The sequence below is a fragment of the Coregonus lavaretus genome, assembly GCF_964263955.1.
Source record: "Coregonus lavaretus genome assembly, chromosome: 10".
Lineage (NCBI taxonomy): Eukaryota > Metazoa > Chordata > Actinopteri > Salmoniformes > Salmonidae > Coregonus > Coregonus lavaretus.
This window is the reverse complement of record NC_139997.1, coordinates 30,338,384-30,350,554: the sequence shown is the minus strand read 5'-3', so window position 1 is coordinate 30,350,554 and position 12,171 is coordinate 30,338,384. Positions and strand designations below refer to the sequence as shown.

Here is a 12,171-nt window from a genome sequence, read left to right as displayed (position 1 = left end):
ACATACACACACACACACACACACACACACACACACACACAAATAATATACACACACATACAGTACCAGTCAAAAGTTTGGACACACCTACTCATTCAAGGGTTTTTCTTTAGTTTTACATTGTAGAATAATAGTGAAGACATCAAAACTATGACATAACACATATGGAATCATGTAGTAACCAAAAAAGTGTTAAACAAATCAAAATATATTTTAGATTTGAGATTCTTCAAATAGCCACCCTTTGCCTTGATGGCAGCTTTGCACACTCTTGGCATTCTCTCAGCCAGCTTCACCTGGAATGCGTTTCCAACAATCTTGAAGGAGTTCCCACATATGCTGAGCACTTGTTGGCTGCTTTTCCTTCACTATGCCGTCCGACTCATCCCAAACCATCTCAGTTGGGTTGAGGTCAGGGGATTGTGGAGGCCAGGTCATCTGATGCAGCACTCCATCACTCTCTTTCTTGGTAAAATAGCCCTTACGCAGCCTGGAGGTGTGTTGGGTCATTGTCCTGTTGAAAATCTAATGATAGTCCCACTAAGCCCAAACCAGATGGGATGGCGTATCACTGCAGAATGCTGTGGTAGCCATGCTGGTTAAGTGTGCCTTGAATTCTAAATAAATCACAGAGAGTGTCACCAGCAAAGCACCCCCACACCATAAAACCTCCTCCTCCATGATTTACGGTGGGCGATCATCCGTTCACCCAAAAATCTCAAATTTGGACTCCAGACCAGAGGACACATTTCCACCGGTCTAATGTCCATTGCTCTTGTTTCTTGGCCCAAGCAAGTCTCTTCTTCTTATTGGTGTCCTTTAGTAGTGGTTTCTTTGCAGCAATTCGACCATGAAGGCCTGATTCACACAGTCCCCTCTGAACAGTTGATGTTGAGATATGTCTGATACTTGAACTCTGAAGGATTTATTTGGGCTGCAATTTCTGAGGTGCAGTTAACTCTATTGAATTTATCCTCTGCAGCATAGGTAACTCCGGGTCTTCCATTCCTGTGGCGGTCCTCATGAGAGACAGTTTCATCATAGCACTTGATGGTTTTTGCGACTGCACTTAAAGAAACTTTCAAAAGTTGTTGACATTTTCTGTAAGGACTGACCTTCATGTCATGTCATTTCTCTTTACTTATTTGAGCTGTTCTTGCCATAATATGGACTTGGTCTTTTACCAAATAGGTATATCTTCTGTATACCACCTCTACCTAAAATCTAAAATATCTTTTCATTTGTTTAACCTTTTTTTGGTTAGTACATGATTCCATAAGAGTTATTTCATAGTTCTGATGTCTTCACTATTATTCTATAATGTTAAAAAAAGAAAAAAGAAAGAAAAACCCTTGAATGAGTACATGTGTCCAAACTTTTGACTGGTACTGTAATATATATATATATATATATATATATATATATATATATATATATATATATATATTGTTCGGGATGGTAAAACGTTGTCAGTGTAAACGTAAATGACTGATGGAAATTGTTATGTTTGTGCTTTTCTAATAACCAATTTCTGTGTTCTGTTTGTGCTTTTCTAATGACCAATTTCTGTATTCATGCAAGTAACTGATTGAACGCCTAGGAGAAATCCTCACTGTAGTATCTGCAATTTGGCAGTACGCCCAGACCCTTGTTTTGAGAACGATATCTCAGTTTCAAGGTCTCAGCTTGGAGAGAAGAAGACTTGTGAGGTATTGGTCTGCCACATGCATGAACCAGTTTTGGCCGGTCACATGAATGATAGCAAACGAATAATGAATAAGCTAAATAATGCAAATGTTATTTTCTGTGTAAGTATTTAAGAGAACTAACGGTACTGCTCTGTTGGAGCTCCTGATAGACGTTCACTATGGTGCATCAAGTTTGTTGGAACCTCTCCAGTTAACGGTTAATAAACAATTATTCATTTAAGATTGACTTTGAGTATCCCTGTGTAAGAATTTCCACAACACAACTAAAACCATAAAGTATGTAGAATAGATAATGGACCAATGTATTTGTTTATAACATAATCTAAGAACTAACAACCCCCCCCAAAAAAAACACAGTCCGGGAGAATCTTAAATTGCAAAAATGTCATGGCATGGGTCCCCCATTGATTTTGTTATAATGTTTGAGTCACTCAGATTGCATAAGAACACGGCATAAGCCATGGCAAAATTTGTAGAATTGCAGAAAACTAGCCCCCATGAAGTCTTTTTATTAATGTTGTTTTTAAATCATCACTGTAAATCTAATAAATTACTGTGTTTATTTAATGAAAATAAATATATATTTTTTATCATTTCTTTCCCTGAGCCTCTTTTGGCCATTGAAATGCTCAGTCTGATCATGTGGGCGTTAGGGAAGAAAAGTGAAGATATTTACATACACAGCCCTGATTGGCTGGTCTAGAGCAGGGATGGGCAACTTTGATGGGGGTGGGGGCCACAAAAATCGGAACTCATGAGGGGCCGCAGTGGCTCACAAGTCTGCATACCCACATCCATAACCACACATGCAGTCAGAGCCGGCCCTAGCCTTTTGGGGGCCCTCAAATGTTTCAGTTTCAAAGCAAGTTTGCGGCAATTCTACATATTTTGCTATGGGGTGGAGAGAAGAATTTGCTGTTTTATAACTAATTTTATGCAATTATACTCATTTTACCATAGGGTGGAGAGAATGTGATATCTGAGTGAGAGTGATCAACAAAATCTAATGGGGGCCCCCCGTGGTTGAACATTTTACCATGATTACTACAAGTTTAGATAGCTGGCTAGACTAATTTACCAATCTAAAAGGATTTTGACGACATGGGCTAATTTAGTAACCATCAGTAACTGCAGAGGAAAACTGTTGATCCACAACCAAGTTTCGAAAATAGCACCTTGTGTATTCTACTATTCTAACTCTGAACATTAAGTTGAGACCCCGACAGAGTTCGCCAAAAAAACAACGAGGGGGAGGGGAATTGATCCACAGGCATACAAAAGGGGCGGAACGCAAGTTGCCTATCCCTAGTCTAGAGCCCACCCCCTTACCCAGATGAACATCGGTCTATTATAATCAGATCAGATTGTGACGTCATGATCTGGGCCAAAAACTCGATCCCACCTGAACAGGCTAAAATTCCAGATAATAACCCCATACTTAATGTAAAATATGGTGTTGGATCTTTGATGTTATGGGGCTATTTTGTTCCCACTGGTCCTTTGGGCATTCTTAAGGTCAAAGCATCATGAACGTTACCCATTACCAGAACATTTTAGCCAAAAACCTGGTTGCCTCTGCCAGGAGGCTGAAACTTGGCCCCAAAACCCACAAAAATCTACATTTTGCAATGGCCATCTCAGTCTCCGGAATTGAACCCCATTGAAATCCTGTGGTTTGAATTGAAGAGGGCAGTCCATAAGAGCAGGCGAAGGATATCAAGAATCTGGATAGATTCTGTATGGAGGAATGGTCTAAGACCCCTCCCAATGTGTTCTACAATCTCATAAAAAAAGTAAGAAAAAAGGCTCAGTGCCGCTATCCTCGCAAGGTGAGGTCTTGAAAACATGGGTGCCAATCATTTTGACCCCTATCTTTGAGAAAAAAATGTGTTGTTAAAAATCTACTTCTCTGAGCAATTGTATTAGCTTAGTATAAAATAATATATTTGTATTATTTATTTTATAAAGTCTATTTTGCTCATCTTTATCAAGGGTGCAAATTATTTTGGACCTAACTGTATATACTGTCTGCCAGTAAGCAGCATAGATCAGCGGTTCCAACCTTTTCCATTCCGGGGACCACCAAATCACTGTCAAAAGCTCGAGGACCACCATTCGTAGAGTCGCAGATATTTTTTTTACATAAGATATCTTGACGGTCAAATTCATAGTCAATTCTATCAAGGAATGTAACAGATTAAAACGTCAACACCAGTAGAAATCTACTTTTTCGAGCTGAAAGACGATGGCCAGATGTTACCCAATGCAACATCACAACCACCAATAAAAATATTGAATGAGTCTCTTCCACTTCCCTCATTCATATCAATAAGTCATCGTTTTAGTCAAAGTATGATATATTTGGGCTTGAAGTAACAAAACCGAACTGCCCGCTTCGTGGCAAATTCGTGCCAATGATGTGTCTTTTCCTATGCAATGGCATGTAAATTTTTAGCATACATTTCGCTTCAGGGCTGGGTTTTATTTGAATGGTACCACCCACCAGCATGGCATTGTTTATTAATCAAAAAGACTTGCAAAGTTCATGAGTCACAACTGAGCTGAGCAAAATAATAGATCATCTTTGGCTACAGCAAATATGGTGTATAAATGACAATAGCTCACTCAGGCCATTTACCATTGGAAAAAATGGTCAGTTCTAGTCTACTTAACGGGGTGGCTCTCCCATAGACACCAATGCAATAGCAGCTGGGTCTGGTTTACTTAGTTCATTGACTTTCATTGAAGCTTTTCGCTGTAGTCTACACTTGGCTGCCTGAGCCATGGAGCAAATTAAAATAAGTGGTGCAAACGTATGTTTTTGCACCTCCACTTTTCTACCAGCAAATGATCATAGCCCATTGGATAATATGTCAAGTTTCACTTATTTTTGCACTAGTCCCCAAAAAAAAAAAGACAATTTTCTTAATGGTAAAATTGCGTGATATGATTGCATTTTAGAACCCCGCTCCCCGTTGCCCCAAAATGAATGGTTTTGACCACTAACGTTTTAGCCAAATTCGTTTTTATGGCCCGGTGCCCAGGGTTTGCTCATTTTCGACCATTCCATTAATCCTAAAGAGAAATCTCGACCCACTCTAGGGAACCGGTCCATGCAAAACGAACTCGCCCATTGTTTCATCAGTTAGAACATAAGCTCCAGTAACATGGATAGCCTTTCCATTTCTATGGCGGATTCACAGCTGCAATTTTGATAATGCATTGATATATAGCTAGCAATCTTGGTGAAACGATAACAGAGAGAACAAAGAATATAGCTATTTGATCATGTCTGTGTGCATATTCAAATATTAACTATGTTTCACTGGAATTATAAAAACGGCAACAGTAAGACAAATGTCAACCCTCAACATGTCAACAGCTCGTATAGGCATGGTTTAGCTGAGACTCATTCCTTGACAGGTAGGCTTGCTAGTCTTTTTCTGAAATAATTATTTTCACTTGACTTGTCTGAACTGAAATGGTGCTCACATAACTTTATAGCGCTGTCCCCCGAACAAAATAAATTGGTTGACCGAAAGTAGTCTGTTCTTTCGACCAAATCGATTGGTCTAAAAAAAAATTATGTGTATTTTTTCATATATAGACACACCTTATGTGTTTTAATAAAATCAGCTATACATGCATTGAGCTTGTCTGATGCTTTAAGCGCTTTGTTTGATGAAATAAGACAAATGACTCAAAAGGGAGCCAGAGATCAAGATAAACACCTTAACCTAACCCAACCATTCTCCTCCCGCTCCTGCTGGCTTCCACAGAGTCTGCCGTTACTCTCCTGAAGTTGCCGGTAATCGGCTACATAAGGAGTCAGCAAACTTTCTCATGTGGAATGCCAATTTATCTAACCATTTCTTCCCATCTGCGTGTCAGTTATAGTTTTCATATGCACATTTTCATGTCATTGATAATAATGTCTTCATATCTCAAAATCATTGTCATGTGGTTACTCAAAATTATACAAACCTAAAAAGTAACTTCTATTGCCAACTATGTAAAAAATAACCTACATAAAGCCAACAAATATAAACATTGCAGCCTGCAGGTAGACAATATCCTGATAAAAATAAATATCCCATAAATCACATTGGCTACGCATGGCCTGTCTGCAACGAACTTATATCAACTATTAACTTGGGTCCAGCCTGAAGCCGGTGCTAGCAAACTTGCAACATTTTATAAAATATTCTGGGCTCTCAGAGTTTCCTGTGCCAGTGAGCTCGGGACAGACACAGCTGTAGGCTATTTGCGCAAGGGATAAGAAGTAATCAGGTAGGCCTATTTTATGACGTTTCCACTGGATCAAAGCATGACATTTTTTCCTTTCACGCTGAGGGGTTATCTAAAGGGAGAGAGCTGGAAAGATTTTTCAAATACATTGAGGAAATATTGTAATTCTCAATGGCTGTACAAACAGACTTTGTTTGCTTGCTGTTTGAGGAGAAGAAAACATTACTTTGAGAAGCTCCACAGCTCATTAAGCCAATCAAAAATACTATCAGATCCCCAAATAGGCACATTTATATGCCTACATTTCCGCGCAGGCCAGGTAGCCTATAGGCCTACTTCTATGCGTAAATCAGGTGCACGTCCTTCCTCAACATTGACAGGAGCAAGCCAAACAAAAGACAATGACTAAATTGAAAAAAACGTGTCAATGCAATGAAATAAACCAAAACTTGTTTCTCACAAGTGTAACATAGGTTGTGCGCTCTGCAAATAACGTGTTCACTCCGACAATGAGAATGGTAAAAGACAGGAATAATATATTGAATGCATTAACAGAAATTACTGTAACCAAACAAACATTGTGGATTAGAAATGATAGGAATTAACGGAAAATGTACTACTGGTGATATACGTAATGGGGAATTGATAGACACTAACAATCAAACGCAAACAATTCACACAATGATGTTATGAAACAATGAAAGTGCACAAAATGGCGGGAGAGAGTGCATTCTGTTGAGAGAAGTGCATTGTGCATCTTAGCCACACTCCCCTTCTTCTTGGACTGTGCCATCCCCGTGGCCTCCGCAATGGATTAGTTCACTGAGACGGGCACGAATAAGACAGTTGTCTCGTGTGCCATAAAAATATTTTTGCTACTGCTCAAAAAAAAAAAAAAAACAGCCTATCGGCCAAACAATCGACTAATTGGGGTCAGCACTTTCATTAGCTAGATAAGGTTAGCATGCTAGCTAGTTACACTGGAAGCTGTCAGTCAGTGCCCTATTTGTTGTTATTTCTCTGCTACATGTGGAAATCACGACAATGTTCCCACATCCAATTTCTGAATATGTATTAGCAGCCTGTGTCAGTCTTCGATTTATAACCTAAATGAGAATTTCCGCTCTAGGACCGGAATTACTTGAAATAGGGTTGGCAACTTCTGAGGTGGGCCTTTAAAGGCTTATTATTCTTAAACAATATGCACTTAAGTAAAATGTATTACAATACCAGTAATACAGCCAACTTTTATAATATAAAAAAATTAACAAAAATGTTGCAGACCACCTGCAGTACCACCGCAGACCACAGCTTGAAAATCACTGTCATAGACACAAGCATCCATCAATGGCCTACATCATGTCTGGAAGGGAGGGTAGCAGTTTTGTAATAATATAATAATATGCCATTTAGCAGACGCTTATATCCAAAGCGACTTACAGTCATGCGTGCATACATGTTTGTGTATGGGTGGTCCCGGGTATCGAACCCACTACCTTGGCGTTACAAGCGCCGTGCTCTACCAGCTAAGCTACAGAGGACCTGTAAGGGTTGAGTAAGGGTTGAGTCCAACGGAAGTGTAAACAGAGGGGCTCTCTGGAGCAAACCTCATTGTGGAGGGAAAACCACCTCCTCGTCCAATTAAAAAAGAGCACACTACACACAAACCATTTTGAATTGCAATGCTTTAATTAATGTAATTTAGAAAAACTGCTTACGCTCAAGGTCCCTATTGTCATGACTTGCCCTCATGGGCTGAGGATCAAAGATTCCTGCTAGGCAAAGGTTTGAACACCCCCTTTACTGGGGGCCAGTTTTATGACCGGTCGTAAATTCCTTGTTAACAAAGGAAGTCTTCCCACCAAAACTCCAACATCCAAAAGTGGATAATGAAACAACATTCCTACTTAAAAGTATGTGGGAAATGGTTGGTGGGGACTTAAAGAACAATCATGTCAAATTCGTTACTATGTTGTGATGTCATTAAAGACAGTGGAACAACATAACTGTATCTCTGGGGGGGTACACTTCCCAGTTATGAGGTTTGCATCTATTTGTTGTATAAAAACAAATGATTAAGTATAATAATAATTTTGTGAAGATAACAATGTGATTTTAGCATTCTAGATGAGATCATTGTTTTCCATATTGATTTGTTCTCTGTCAGTGGCCACGCCCAGATGACCACAAACATGATGGAACGGCCCTTTTACCCCGAGTGCATAAAAAGCCTTGTGACAAAATTCACCTCAGACCAGCAGATGTGAAGCATGAGCCAAACGTTGCAAATGGTTGAATTTCTACCAGACAAGTAAGCCCCACGGCTTAAAATGGTTGACACTCCACAAGACCAAGAAGCATGAAGCTGAAGCTACACGTTACAAAATGGTTAGACTAGAAAGACCAGAAAACGTGAGACATTAGTCCACACGTTTTAAATGGAGAAACTCTGAAACTCTCAACCTCTACACGAGGTGAAGAAGACGACAATGCACTAGACCTTATCATTTCAGTCTGCAGCTGGCATGCATAGTCGTCTAGAGAACTTTAACTAAAGACACGAGTTGGAAAGGACACCACTACAACCAGAAACTCTACCAAGGACATTGAGATCTTTGGTGGGCAAACCAGAGTTCTACATCATCAACTCAACTATCGAAGACAGCAACACGTAAATACATGTTGCATTTCTAATCCGAATGAGCATTATTAGGGTGCATAAGTATTATGATTACTGTGAGCATAGTCTCCAAAGTAACCACGATAGTTTGAATCTCTCTCTCTCCCTTCCATTCTGACCTTACATTAGTAATCAATAACCTGTGTGTGTGTGTTTGTATTGTGTTATTATTTATTTAGTTAGTAAATAAATAATTAAGCCAATTTGTGTATTGCTGACTCATCAATAAGGTTAAGGTTCTTGCAGGTTCAAGGATTATGCTACGTTCAGAATGAGACTGATAAGAGGTAATTATTTCATAAGTGACTGTTATCGATATACACTACCGTTCAAAAGTTTGGGGTTACTTAGAAATGTCCTTGTTTTCGAAAGAAAAGCAATTTTTTTACCATTAAAATAACATCAAATTGATCAGAAATACAGTGTAGACATGGTTAATGTTGTAAATGGCTATTTTAGCTGGAAACGGCTGATTTTTAACGGAATATCTACATACAGTAAGGGAAAAAAGTATTTGATTTTGTATGTTTGCCCACTGACAAAGAAATGATCAGTCTATAATTTTAATGGTAGGTTTATTTGAACAGTGAGAGACAGAACAACAACAAAAATGTTTTGCGGGTACTATTTAATGAAGCTGCCAGTTGAAGACCTGTGAGGCGCCTGTTTCTCAAACTAGATACTCTAATGTATTTGTCCTCTTGCTCAATTGTGCACCGGGGCCTCCCACTCCTCTTTCTATTCTGGTTAGAGCCGGTTTGCACTGTTCTGTGAATGATGTAGTACACAGCATTGTACAAGATTGTACAATTTCTCGCATGGAATAGCCTTCATTTCTCAGAACAAGAATAGACTGACGAGTTTCAGAAGAAAGTTCTTTGTTTCTGGCCATTTTGAGCCTGTAATCGAACCCACAATTGCTGATGCTCCAGATACTCAACTAGTCTCAAGAAGGTCAGTTTTATTGCTTCTTTAATCAGCACAACAGTTTTCAGCTGTGCTAACATAATTGCAAAAGGGTTTTCTAATGATCAATTAGCCTTTTAAAATGATAAACTTGGATTAGCAAACACAACGTGCCATTGGAACACAGGACTGATGGTTGCTGATAATGGGCCTCTGTACGCCTATGTAGACATTCCATTAAAAATCAGCCATTTCCAGCTACAGTAGCCATTTACAACATTAACAATGTCTACAATGTATTTCTGACCAATTTGATGTTATTTTAATTGACAAAAAAATGCTTTTCTTTCGAAAACAAGGACATTTCTAAGTGACCCCAAACTTTTGAACGGTAGTGTACATATATACTGAACAAAAATATAACATATATCTAAGAGTTTAATTCGGGAGATGGTAACTCGTTAAACAACTTATTCCATGGTGCCCCAAATTCCTAATGAGTTAATTGTTACATGATTAATTGAATCGAGTGACAATTAAACATAGTTAGGTGATTCGATAAATAACAGTCATACATTAAAGTCACGTCACAACACTATCTTCCGTTTTAGAGTTCCACTAACACAAATGGCAGCCTGTACAGATTATGTTTGAGAGGGAATGCCTGAATGTTGATCTGATGCACACCCTGTCCTCTGAAATCTAGGATTTGTCAAAAACATCTGTTACACGGGTGTCATCCAGACAGACATGGCGAAGACAAGATTGAGGATGGGAATCCCAAACAAGGCACATTTTGTTGTCAGGATGAATCTGTCAGACAAATCATGAACTGCTGTGCTTCTCTAATGTCATGCTGCTTTCCAAAAAAAGAGAAGACGTGATTCTTGAAGGGAACCAAATCTGCATTTGCCTTTGAGCTTTTCCTTCAAATGGATAAACAATAAATTGGCATAAAATATCCTGCTGAAATGCTGAATTCATACTTGGAATGACACACTACACACCACCTAGCCTTGTCCCTGTGCCCAAGAACACTAAGGTAACCTGCCTAAATGACTACCGACCCGTAGCACTCACATCTGTAGCCATGAATGCTTTGAAAGGCTGGTCATGGCTCACATCAACACCATTATCCCAGAAATCCTAGACCCACTCCAATTGTCATACTACCCCAACAGATCCACAGATGATGCAATCTCTATTGCGCTCCACACTGCTCTTTCACACCTGGACAAAAGGAACACCTATGTGAGAATGCTATTCATTGACTACAGCTCAGCATTCAACACCATAGTGCCCTCAAAGCTCTTCACTAAGCTAAGGACCCTGGGACTAAACACCTCCCTCTGGATCCTGGACTTCCTGACGGGCCGCCCCCAGGTGGTATGGGTAGGTAACAACACATCCGCCACGCTGATCCTCAACACGGGGGCCCCTCAGGGGTGCATGCTCAGTCCCCTCCTGTACTCCCTGGTCACTCATGACTGCATGGCCAGGCACGACTCCAACACCATCATTACGTTTACCGATGACACAACAGTGGTAGGCCTGATCACCGACAACGATGAGACAGCCTATAGGGAGGAGGTCAGGGACCTGGCCGTGTGGTGCCAGGACAACAACCTCTCCCTCAACGTGATCAAGACAAAGGAGACGATCGTGGACTACAGGAAAAAGAAGAGGACCGAGTACGCCCCATTCTCATCGGCTGTAGTGGAGCAGGTTGAGAGCTTCAAGTTCCTTGGTGTCCACATCACCAACAAACTAACATGGTCCAAGCACACCAAGACAGTCGTGAAGAGGGCACGACAAAACATATTCCCCCTAAGGAGACTGAAAAGATTTGGCATGGGTCCTCAAATCCTCAAAAGGTTCTACAGCTGCACCATCGAGAGCATCCTGACTGGTTGCATCACTGCCTGGTATGGCAACTGCTCGGCCTCCGAACGCTAGGCACGACAGAGGGTAGTGCGTACGGCCCAGTACATCACTGGGGCCAAGCTTCCTGCCATCCAGGACCTCTATACCAGGCGGTGTCAGAGGAAGGCCCTAAAAATTGTCAAAGACTCCAGCCCCCCTAGTCATAGACTGTTCTCTCTGCTACCGCACGGCAAGCGGTACCGGAGCGCCAAGTCTAGGTCCAAGAGGCTTCTAAACAGCTTCTACCCCCAAGCCATAAGACTCCTGAACATCTAATCAAATGGCTACCCAGACTATTTGCATTGCCCCCCCCCCTTTACGCTGCTGCTACTCTGTTTATTATCTATGCATAGTCACTTTAATAACTCTACCTACATGTACATGACTTGGTACCGGTACCCCCTGTATATAGCCTTGCTATTGTTATTTTTACTGCTGCTCTTTCATTATTTGTTACTTTTATTTCATATTATTTATTTTTTTTGGTATTCTTTCTTAAAACTGCATTGTTGGTTAAGGGCTCGTAAGTAAGCATTTCACTGTAAGGTCTACACCGGTTGTATTCGGCGCATGTGACAAATACAATTTGATTTGATTTTGATTTTGATCAAACTGGGAGCCTCAAATCCAGTCCTCTCATGATTGTGAACCATCTCTGATACAATTTGGATATAGGCTACAGAAAACAAAATGCACTAGCGGCTG

At 40.3% G+C, this 12,171-nt stretch overlaps 1 protein-coding gene across 3 annotated transcripts in view; it reads right to left on the bottom strand.

Moving 5' to 3' along the window:
- The window catches only part of ncor1 (nuclear receptor corepressor 1), a 128,405-nt gene that overhangs the window by 114,859 nt on the left and 1,375 nt on the right, over positions 1-12,171 (bottom strand). The gene's annotated exons all lie outside the window — the stretch shown is intronic.